Genomic DNA, 12393 nt, shown 5'->3' with positions numbered 1-12393 from the left:
TCAGAATGGCCCAGGAAGCACCGCCAGCCTGTTGGCGGTGCTTTCCGTGGTCCGCGGCCCTGGGTGATTTTACCGCCAGGGTCAGAATGACCACCTCTGTCAATGCGGATGGATGTTCATCCGCCAAATGTTTAAATGTGGTGGTCGGAAATCCGTCAGCTTGAGGAAGCACTTGAAACCACTGCTACCTAGGGGCGATGGAATTCCCGTCAAGATCTCAATCAAGTGTTACTATAAAAAATATAGTAAAAATAAATGTTGATTTGTGATGTTTTTATTTGTAAGTTCTCATCACAATTGCCACTTTACAACAACAATATACCATTTCATCTGCCAGACCATACCGGTTGTGGGTATTAATCGAGTTTGTGGGTTTTTCGAGAACTCAAGGTACCCAGAGCCAATAAATGAGGAGCACCTTGCAATAGCTTTTCAGTGTGAACTGGGTATAAAGCGAATCATATGGTAAAATATAAAGAGTGAATTATAGCTATCAAGGAAACCTATGTATTTCTGACAAGGGTACAAAATATGGAAGTTAGAAGAGGTGGTTATTGCACATCTCTAAATTTGTGGATACCAGCACTACCATGTGAATTAGATGGCATTTCTCAAAATACCTTCTTACACACTGGCTTATATTTGGAAGGCACAAATGCGGATAAATACAAATGATAATAACACTTGTGCTACTAGTCTGTGTTCCCCGAAGCCTTCCGATAAAAATGGTACCTCACTTGCTCACTTGTGTCGGTAGAGCAAGTGGCTGCAACAGGAAAGGTACCAATATGCAACATGGACACATCACATTTTTCCACTGAAAACTGAATCTTTTTTTGCAATGTGGCTAGCTGTGGATTTTGAGCCCTAGCTCAGCCGGCACCTAGGGAAACCCAGCAAACCTCTGCATTTTTTTTAGAACTAGACACCTGAATGACTCTAGACTAGGGTGACTAGTGTGGCTTTCACCAGGTTTTCTTACCCAGCAGCCCTTGCAAACCTCAAACCTTGACTAAAAAACACATTGCCTCATATTTCTGTGATGGAAGCTGTGGAATCTGAAGGGATCAACTGATTTCCTACACGCCCCTAAGTCTCCTGATAAAAATGCTACCTCACTTTTGTGGTTGGGCCAAGTGCCTGCGACAGGAACAGATCAAAACCATGGTCAATGAGTGCCCCTTTGTGAGGACTCCTATTGATGTTCGTTTGGTTTGTTCCTTTGGCACGCACTAGGCCCAGCCACACAAGTGGAGCAGACTTTTTATTGAGACAAGTAGGGAAATACTGGGTGGTAGGATTTTTTGTGGATTCCTTCTGATTCTGGAGAGGCACACCACCCTGTATTCCTCTGGTGTCTAGTTTTCAGAAATGCCTGGATTTGGTAGGTTTACCTTTGTGGCCGCAGAACCCAGGCCCAAATCCTGCAGCTACCCCTTTTGGTGATGTTGCTACATTGTGTCTTGGACCCTACCATTTTACCAGACACTAGGCCCACCCACACAGGTGAGGTACCATTTTTATCATGAGATATGTGGATACTGTGTTGCAGAAAGTTTGTGGTTTCAGCAGATTCCAGTACTTTGGAGTCCACCTACTATCGAATGTATGTCGGAACAACGCATGCTGGAACAACGCATGCCTGAACAACGAGGTCGGATCAACGACCGCGTTGTTACCACTAATGCCTTTACCACGAGTGTCTTAACAACAAATTTTCGTTGTAAAGGCATTCCTAGTAAAGGCATTAGTTATAGTCATGCATGGTTCCAGCATGCGTCCCTCCTGGCCCCCCGCCCCACCCCTGAAAATTACGGAGACCCCCCGACCCTCTCCCCTAAAACAACGCCAACATCCCACCCTTGCCCTTAAAACTACCCCAACCCCCACCTCATCCCTAAAATTACTGCGACCCCCACCCTACCACTAAAACAACCCCAACCCCCACCCCATCCCTGAAACCTAAAGTACCCCAAACCCCCATCCCTAAAACCTAAAACCACCTGTCCATAAAACTACCCCGAGCCCCCAACCCCGCCCCTAAAATTACCCGACCCCCCAACCCACCCCTAAAACCTAAAACCACCCCAACCCCCACCCCATCCCCAAAACCTAAACTACTCCAACCCCCACCCCTAAAACCTTAAATCACCCCAACACCCCCACCCCTAAAACTACCCTAAGGCCCCCACACTGCCCCAAAAACCTAAACCCCCACCCACCCCCACCCCGTGCCTTAAAATTACCCGACCCCCAACCCACACCTAAAACCTAAATTAACCCCAACCCCCACCACAAAAAAACAACCCCAAACCCCACCCCATCCCTAAAACCTAAACTACCCCAACCCCCACCCCTAAAACCTAAAACCACCCCAACACCCCCACCCCTAAAACTACCCGAGCCCCCACCCCGCCCCCGCCCCTAAAACCTAAACCCCCAACCCCCCACCCTGCCCCTAAAATTACCCGACCCCCCAACCCACCCATAAAACCTAAAACCACCCCAACCCCCACCCCTAAAACCTAAAACCACCCCAACACCCAGCCCCTAAAACTACCCCAAGCCCCCCACCCAGCCCCTTAAATTCCCCGATCCCGCAACTACCCCTAAAACCTAAAACCACCCAAAACCCCTGCCCCTAAAACTACCCCGAGCCCCCCACCCCGTCCCTAACACCTAAAACCCCCCAACCCGCCCCTAAAATTACCCGACCCCCCAACCCACCCCTAAAACCTAAAACCAACCCAATCCCCACCCCTAAAACTACCCGAGCCCCCACCCCACCCCTAAAACCTGAAAACCCCCAACCCCCGCCTCTAAAACCACCCCGACCCCCCCTTCCCCACCCCTAAACCTAAACGCCCCTAAAAGAAAAAATAAACCGACCCACTCCCCTAAACCACTCTTAACCGCCCGATGCCCCCTGCCCTAAAACTAAAAATACCCCATCCCCCACCCCTGCCCCTAAAACTAAAACCCCCACCCCACCCCTAAAACTAAAAATAGCCCGACCCCCAACCCCTTAAACAGCCTCACTTACCTGACTCATTGCGTCGTCCTCCTCAACGACTCCTTTCTTCTGTACCTTAACCACGCATGTGCGTGTTTCAGCACATGCGTGGTTAACGCACAAAACAACGATGTTCCGCTTTCGTTGTCCATGAATTTGTTGTTACGGAGTCGTGGTTCAGGGCGTTTCCCCCCATTGTCTAGTTTATGAAAATATCTGGAGTTGTTAGATTTTCCCTAGAGATGATGTGCACCCTGACAGAGAAAGACAGAAAAGACAAATAGAACTGTACAACTATCTATTCCTCAAGTATACACACATACTGGTTGGATTTGGTATATGGGTGTGTGAAAAGTAAAATTTAAATTTTAGTAGCAAAAGATTTCAAAGACTGCTTTACAGGCCAATCACACACCTTTCATGTGAGACACACACAAAATCATTCCTGCCACCAGCTGTGGGCCCAGTACTTTACAACACTCACATCAACATACGGCACCAATCAAGGGCCTATCATTTTCATAAACTCACAGGATTGACACAACAATCACATAACTTGGTAGCTGATGGATTGTGTGGACTGGCGTTTGGCTGGGAGTGTGTGTAGTGACCAGCAGCAAGTCACTACACACACCCACAAACACACACACACACTACACTACCAGTCAAATGCCAGCTCACACACACCACCAGTCAGATGCCAGTTCAGACACAAAAATCACACCACCTGGAAGCTGGTGGAATGTGTGGACTTGCGTTTCAGGGATGGTATGTGTGTTTAGTGGGTTGCTGTTGGTCACAACACATACACTGGCAGCCAAACATCAGTCCACACATGCCGTCAGCCACAAACACACCACCAGCCAAACTCCAGTCTATACACTCTGTCCGCCAAGCACCAGCCTACACACACCACCAGCCACTTGACAGTCAACGTCCACTGCCAGCTTATGCACACTGCCAGCCAAGTGCCAGTCCACACACACTGCCAGCCAAGCACCAGTCCATACACACTGTCAGCCAAGCGCCAGTACACACACACCACCAGCCAAGCACCAGTCTACACACACTGCTATCATTTTTTTTTAACAAACAAGAAAACACAAACCAGTTTTGAGGTGAAAAGCCAACTATGACTACCAACACAACAGGTTAAAAAAAATACATCAAACAACCGTCAACCATGAAACTGAATAGAAAATATCAAACAATACAGACCAGCCAGTTCACTTTCACTCCCATCGTTACTCCCAAAATTTGAGTTGCATATGGTATGATTTAAAATATGAGGGCACACATAGCCCAGTTTCAGAAGGACTCTGTGGGCAGTACATACAACTCTCTTCTGTACACCTCTTCAGACACAGACTATGGGGGTCATTATGACCCCAGCGGTAGGTGGTAATGTGGGGGTAGTACCGCCAACAGGCTGGCAGTACATACCGCCACATTATGACATTAGCGTGTTAGCTGCAGCCAACCCGCAAATTTACCATTCCTACTGCCATGACAGTAACAGCTGCCGTGCCGGAGATAACAATCTCCAGCCCAGCGGCTGCTATAGTACCGCCGGCAGCATCTTGAGCCAGCCTACCATCATGGTTTTGTGGCGTTAGCAATGCTACAAAAACCATGGCGGTAGGCCCTACTAGTGACAGGGAATATTTTCCCTGTCACTAGTAGGACACTCACTCACCTCCACAAACACTCCCCAGACACCCCACACCCCCATGTATGCTTCCCCCCTCTGATCCACCACCCCCATACACGTACACACTTGCAGACACGCACCACGCATACACCCACTCACTCACACTGGCATACACACATTCATTCACGCATACATCCATTCATGCTCTCACACATCCATAAACACATTCAGACTGACATGCAGACACGCATTCACATTTCCATTCTTACACTCATTCACAAACATGCATACACCCACGCAAACAACACTACACACACAGACGCATTCACACACACACTCACACATTCATGCACACAACCCCCGCACACACACACACAACACCCCTCACCCCCTCCCCTGTCAGAAGCCCAGCTTACCTACATCCAGGTGGTCTTCCATCAGGTAACGAGCGGGGGCACTGCTACCACCAGTGGCACCTGCCAGCAGAACACCGCCAGGCTGTATCATGTGTCATGATACGGCTGGTGACAGTCTACTGGCGTGGCAGTGCTGGTGGTAGCAGCGCCACCTTACCAATATCCACCAGTATGGCCACGGCCAGATTTCCACCCTTCTTGTGGTTATAATCTGGTGAACAGATGGTAGCCGCGGTGACGATCTTTTGGCGCCCGTCACCACGGCAGTAGGCGGTTTATACCTCCAATATCTTAATGTGGGCCAACATCTCCTACACAAAAATTTTGTTTGGGTATGGGAGGAATGTAATCAGGAAATTGGTGATCTTTCAATCTAGCCACATCCTTCTCCACTCCAACTCTAGCAACACTTGCCTGCTCAACTACAACAAAGCTACCTATTACTGACTGCTGAAACTGAATAAAAGCTATCTTTGAATCTGGAGAACATTCCTTGAATACAACAAAAGCATTGAAAGTTGTCAAATGAAACAGATGAAGAGACAACTTCTCAGACCTACTAACGGCACTGTAAGGGTCCAACTTCTGATCTCCTCTATCTACACCCTCCATGTGCTTATTGTAGTCTAAAATGCAAACATGTTTGTGCACTTCACAAACCCCAAACAGTTACAGGTGAAGTACTTTTATCATCAGTGGTTGTCAGCATGTGGATGTCTCTCCTGTCTGAAAATTGCACAGCTAGAAGTTCATCACTACACAAGGCACTGCATCTCTTTGGGGTAACCTTTATGGTTAGAGCTAATTGTGCCACATGCAACAGTGTCCACTTTGAAAAATTCCTTGAACAATTGCACACCAATATAGAAGTTATTTACATATAAATGGTGATTTTTGTTAAAAAGTCCTCTACCAAGTTCCCACACAATTTTCTCACACACTTCAAAATTTGACAGAAACCCAGGGAGGCAATAGAATAATTCCTACTATTGTAACAGCAACTTTGGAAAAACGGAAAACCACTTTGTACGAAGGCTACTTAAAATACCGACAAGAACTCCTCTAGTCCCTGTTTTCCTTGATATTAATCTTAAAAGAGCAGACCATCAAGCATTATTAAGACCACTGCTGTATTTGGTCAGGTTATGGGTAACCCCGGAGTTGAGTGATTACAAGAGTGGATTGACTGAATTAATTCAGATAGATGGTCATATGAATACCCCTTGGTTAAAATATGTATCTAAGTGGTTTGAGAGATTAGGTTTATCACATCTATGGGAAGTTCCTCAGAATATGACAACATGTACCAAGAAATATGTAAAGGACACTTTTTGGTCTTATGTCAACGGAGAGCTATTGCATAATTCATCGATTGGTATTCTGACTTTGAATTTTTTGAACATAAAAGATACACCTAAATTCGAACAATTTTTGGATGAGGTCGGTCCTCCACTGGCAAAAACACTATGGGGGTTATTCTAACTTTGGAGGAGTGTTAATCCGTCCCAAAAGTCACGGTAAAGTGACGGATATACCACCAGCCGTATTACGAGTTCCATGGGATATAATGGACTCGTAATACGGCTGGTGGTAAATCCGTCACTTTTCCGTCACTTTTGGGACGGATTAACACCTCCTCCAAAGTTAGAATAACCCCCTATATCTACAGTTTAGGTATGGGGTCTTACAGATTAATGCTTACACATGCAATTGGGGAGGGGTAAAAGGTTGTGAATTGTGCACCCTCTGTACTTCAGGGGCTAAAGAAGATGTTGTTCATCTACTCTTCTTTTGCCCAGTATACAAGAAACCAAGGGATTGTTGGATCAAACCCGTTTGTAAATATGTGGGGATTAGATCCTACAAAGAAGCAGAGCGCATATTTCAGTCCAATACTTCACAATTAGTGGTGTTTGGCACGAGTAGATTTTTATTTAATGTGTACCTTATCAGAAAACGACTTGGTCACAAACTGTAATACTTTGTTAGGTGGCCCGCTCTTCCCCTTCCTTGTAAAGATATACGATGCACTGTTTCTTCGATCCAAGTTAATTAATTTTTTAGTTTTGGCTTTTAACTAATTTATAAATTGTTATTTATATTTTTATACGCGGTACTGCTTAATCATGGAGACATCCATATATTTCTTGCCAACTGTATGTGTTGTATCTTATATTTAATTGTGAAATGTATATATGTATGTTGTATTTATCTCTTGTCTTGACTTTTATGGCAATATTTGCCGAAATAAAGTTTAACGAACGAATTCCTACCAGTATACACCATGAAATTATAGACATATCCAGTACTACTCCGACAGCATATACATGTTAATCCCATAATGTGCCTTCTTCCTAAGAATGTATTGCCTAAAAACCAAAAATCACTTGAACAGGACGAAAGACTCATCCACAGCTATTTCCTTTCCCTGGAACATAGATCTCTGAAAATCATTCTACAAAATGATCAAGGACAGCCCAAATCGAGAAGAGTCAGTCACAATAAGGATGATCCAGTGGAAATGCTGAAGCATTCTCAACAAAATGCAGCATCTGAAACAGAAGCAAACACTGATCACGACTCATGGTTGCAGGAAATAGAGTTGTTGCCATCAAGCACTGGTGGACCAATATGAAGACAGCAACGGCTTCCTTATCAATCCCATCAAAAAAGTAAAACCCCATAACTTCTTCAACTCATCCAGATTTGTAGGAATCCACTGGGTAGCTGTAGAGTGGGGTTTAAGTCTGGCACTGTTTTCCCTCGATTACTGTTCTGCATACAAGTTAGTCTGGTAAATAATCACATCCGAAAATACATCATCCATAAGCAGCTGAAAGAAATTTATAGGCAAAACGTTCAGTATTGACTCTACACCATGCAACAACACTAAAGGCACGAAACACAAGCTGCACCATGTTTGGGGCAACCCAGAGTTCAGGCTGCAATCCATATTCCTCTTGCTGCACTATTGGCATATGAGTGTCCTTCTCTAACAGAGACACTTCCTCCACACAGATAGTGGCTTCATAATCAGATGAATCCTCTTGAACAGAAAATTCACTGTCAGAATCTTGGACTTCGTCCTCTACCTCAGATGCAGAGTCTGTTTCAGAACCATGGTCAGAGGGAGATTCAAAAAGCAAACCATCAACCTGCCGAGCAGTTAACCTACAGTCAGCTATAATACTTACTAATAAAAGTAGCACAAGAAATAATTCAACAATAACCAACATATAGCTATCAGTTGTATCCAAGGTTGGATTCTCATTATCCGGCTCACTTAACCACAAAGAGCCACGAGAACTAATCATCCTGTAAATTTGTTTCCACACTCATAAATTAGTTTCAACACTCAGGTCATAAAATATACACCTTATATATGTATCTTTCTTTCCTCACTGCAAATGACCTTAACCTGGTGTATACTTTGATTGAGACACCAGTATAACATTAACGGCATATAGTAATATAGAAGGGAAAGTCATCAATACACAGCACAAAAAGACCTACATACCCCAAAATGTTACCATTTACTTGCGAGAGACAGTGATACTGAGGATCAACTGTTTCTACTCTGCGAGCAACAAAGAAGTCCCATGTATAAGAGGGAAAAAACACAATACACATATCATAAGGCAGTATAGAATGTGTACAAAGCCATATCACACAAAAACCTAAAGATTCAAACCTTGGTACAGAAGTCAAAGAAATTATGCAAACAGGCCAAGGCTGTACCCACAAATAGGATTCACCACCACAACAAAGGAAACAATAGGTTCTACATTTAAAAAATGAAAATGAAAACAATAATAAAAATAACAAAATAACTATCAAAAGATACTGATGTTCCCCAGAAAGGTGGTGTGACCGCCAAAAGAAAGTAAACCTTACCCCAGATGCAGATCCCCCACCACATACATACATGCATAACCTTATTTCGAGGTATTTCAAGTGTTACCACCCACCTTGAGGCCCCATCTACTCAAAAAAGACAAAAAAACAAAATAATATGGCCCTCGAGGGAGGCGACCCTTGCCTAAGCGGTCACTTCCCTTCCAAACATAATTCTCTAGAGTCTAGTGGGTCCTCCCCCCTCCCAGAGGACGGATCGGCCTAAAGATGGCTGATCTGCCTTCGTGGGGAGGCAGAATACCACAACAAAATGATACCCAAGAGGAGCGACCCTTGCCCAAGGGGCCATTCCCCCTCCAAACAAGTCCCTGGTGTCTAGTTGGCTTCTGCCCCACCTTAAAGGGAAGCTCAGCCTAAAAACACCTGATCTGCCCTCAGGGGGAGGCAAAATAAAGAAAATATAGCCCCCCTCTATGAGAAGTGACCCTTGCCTAAGGGGTTGTTCCACTTCAAAAAATAATTCCTTGGTCTCTAGTGGACTTCAACCCCCCCCCCCCCGGCAAAGAGGGCAACTCTACCCAAAAGAAGCCAATCTGCCTGGGGTTTGGAATGCAAAAAAATATGATTCCACCAAGGGCTGCAACCCTCGCCCAAGGTGTCGCTCCCCACAATTTCATAATAAAATTGAATTCCTTGTTTTAATACCCCTTCCCCTCCCTGGGAGCATATGAACCAAGAAAAGGCCAAACTAGCCCCTGGTGAGGACAACAAGGGATAAAATACATTGCCCCCAAGAGGAATGTCTCTTGACACTGCCCACAATTTCATACAATTATGAAATTGTATTTCATAATTAGACCCCTACCCCAGGGACAAATCGGCTGAAAAAATGGCGAACGTGTGCCCGGAGGGTTGGAGGGCTTAAACAGAGATGCAATATATTGCTCCCATGGGTCGCGACCTTTGTTCAAGGGGTCGGATTCCTGCAATTTCATAATATAACCCCTGCCATCTTGTGGGTTTTAACCACCATCACCTCCCCGGGAAGCAGATCAGCTGACCAAAATGGCCAAACTTGCCCCTGGGGGTGCAAAAAACGGATAATAAATGCCCCCATTGGGAGCAACCCTTGCCTAAGGGGCAGCTCCCCAAATGAGAAAAAAAGCCCTGTTGGTCTATTGAATTGGATTCCTGCCCCAGGATTGCAGCCCCACTCATGATTGTGGATCAGGAATCTACTACATACAGACACAGGGGAGAAGGACAAACTTTTCCCTTTCCCCCTGTGTCTGTACGGACCCTAAAACTACCTTCCCCCCAGAGAAGGATTACCAAACAATGTCATGGTTCCTGGTTATGCTAGAAGTATATGGCTTCCAGCGCGTCCCAGCACCATCTGATGATGTCAGTGCACCGTGCACAAATTAATGTCATCAGATTGCCTATGGGGGGGGGTGGAGTCAGGTGGCAGTGGAAGCACTTCCTCTGCCACCCACAATGGAGACATGTCGCCCGGGGCACAATGGAGAAGCACCAGTGCACCCAATATGGTTGGGCACTTCACTCTATGTCTATTTTGTGGACTACTCTTTCACCTTTACGAAAGTAATTGGCAGTCTGCTACGAAAATGGCAAGACTGAGGGCCTGATTTAGTTCTCAGCGGAGGGGCTTACTTCATCACAACGTCTGCCGAAATCAAAATACCATTGTTTTGTATGGTATTTAGATTTTGGCGGACGAGAAATCTGTAAATGTTGCGACAGAGTAATCCCTCCACAGAGATCTGAATCAGGCCCTAAGTATCGAAGGCACCCTGCTACACCTGATTACTGCCTTACATAATTATTCTTAGATGCAAGTTAAATAATCATACAAGTTAATTGTCACCCCTAAAATTACTATTGAAAAGCAAGTCTGTGTGGGAGCTCCACTGCTTTTCTTTATATATATTTCTGATTTAAGCAACTTCATTAAAAAAATGAATACATGCTTCCAAAACTCGGAATGGCTATGTTAGTTATGTCTTCTATGCAGTTGCCACGTAATCTGCTCCTAGACAGCAATGGGTTTACAGCGCCAACCCTACAGCTTTATGTGACTATAATCAGAACAAGACCCTTTCAGCTAATATCAAGAAAAATAAGTTATAGCCTCTGGCAATAAAAACATTGAAATGCAGCTGGAAACTGGGCCAGCACACAGGGGACACAGTAACTTGTATGTTTACTTGAGATTTTATTTGGTGGAGCAACTATTTATGGTGCACCACATCAAGTACAAATAAAAGCAATGACAACATAATCTCTAAAAATGTTTGCACAATAGTATAGAGGACGAGCCATTAAGCCCACTTTAACTCCTTTTAGGGCAAAATTTGGTCCCATTTTTGTCTTATCCCTCAATAATACTAAAAGAAAAAGATAGATAAACTAGATACAATGTTCTCCTGCTACTTAACCTCAGAAGCTCAAGTCTGCATGCAATGATCCGACTCAACTCAAATCTTCCTTAAATCCAAGTGGCTTATTTGTCTAAAAAAAAAATCAATGTCTTCTGTGACTGTTAAATATGTTATTTGAAATAGTTTACAAGAGCCTTACCCATTAAGAGGTTTTATGAAAGTAACAGTCTATAAACTCACAGGGCTTCTGTTAGAATCTTACCTTCAAATCAATCAACAATACATTGAGTATAATCTTGAGGCCAATGCAAAGCAAACATTTTTAAGATTCCCCCTACTATATATTCTTCTGAAAGAGTTTGAAGAGTCTAGGCGTTTTGTTTCCTCAGGAGTGGTTTCTCTTTTAGGGCTGAGGGCATGTGCCCCTCTGAAATTCCTACACATTAATGTAAAAATATTAAATAGATTGGTTTGTTTATGGATACTATAGTATCTCTAAACAAATTGATGCATTTAAGACTGGGCTGTCTGTCCCAAGCTGCCTGCCCTGCCTCGCTCTGAAGCAGGAGACAAAAGCCGGGCAGTAAATCAATTTTCTATAATGTGACGCACGACACAGGGCTGACTGCTTTAAAGCCTTTCACTTCCATTATGGTCTATTGCACAATCCACTTGTAGGAGGCTGGCACTCTATGTAGTGTGCAAAACTAGGTACACTGTGCAGGGAGTCCAGTCAACCACACATTGGTTACCAGAGGTAAAAACTAGACCACTTAATGCAATAATTTTTGAAGTAGCTTGGTCAAGCAGTTTGGCTAATCTTGGAGAAGTGCAAAGCATTTGCTGTACCCACAATATCCACCATGCAACTCACACGCTCAAATGAATAACTCAAGACCAATTTACAGAAATACTTCAGATTTTTATATCATTTTTAAGACCAAGATTATCAAAATTGGTTAAGTACTTTTTAAGATATGAGTTTTAGACGTTTTATTAAATGTAGTCTTTCTGTTCATAATTGCGCATCCTAGGTATCAATAGGCAAGTCACTTT

The sequence above is a fragment of the Pleurodeles waltl genome, chromosome 1_1 (genome assembly GCF_031143425.1).
Source record: "Pleurodeles waltl isolate 20211129_DDA chromosome 1_1, aPleWal1.hap1.20221129, whole genome shotgun sequence".
Taxonomy (NCBI): domain Eukaryota; kingdom Metazoa; phylum Chordata; class Amphibia; order Caudata; family Salamandridae; genus Pleurodeles; species Pleurodeles waltl.
Note: the sequence above shows the minus strand (reverse complement) of the source record.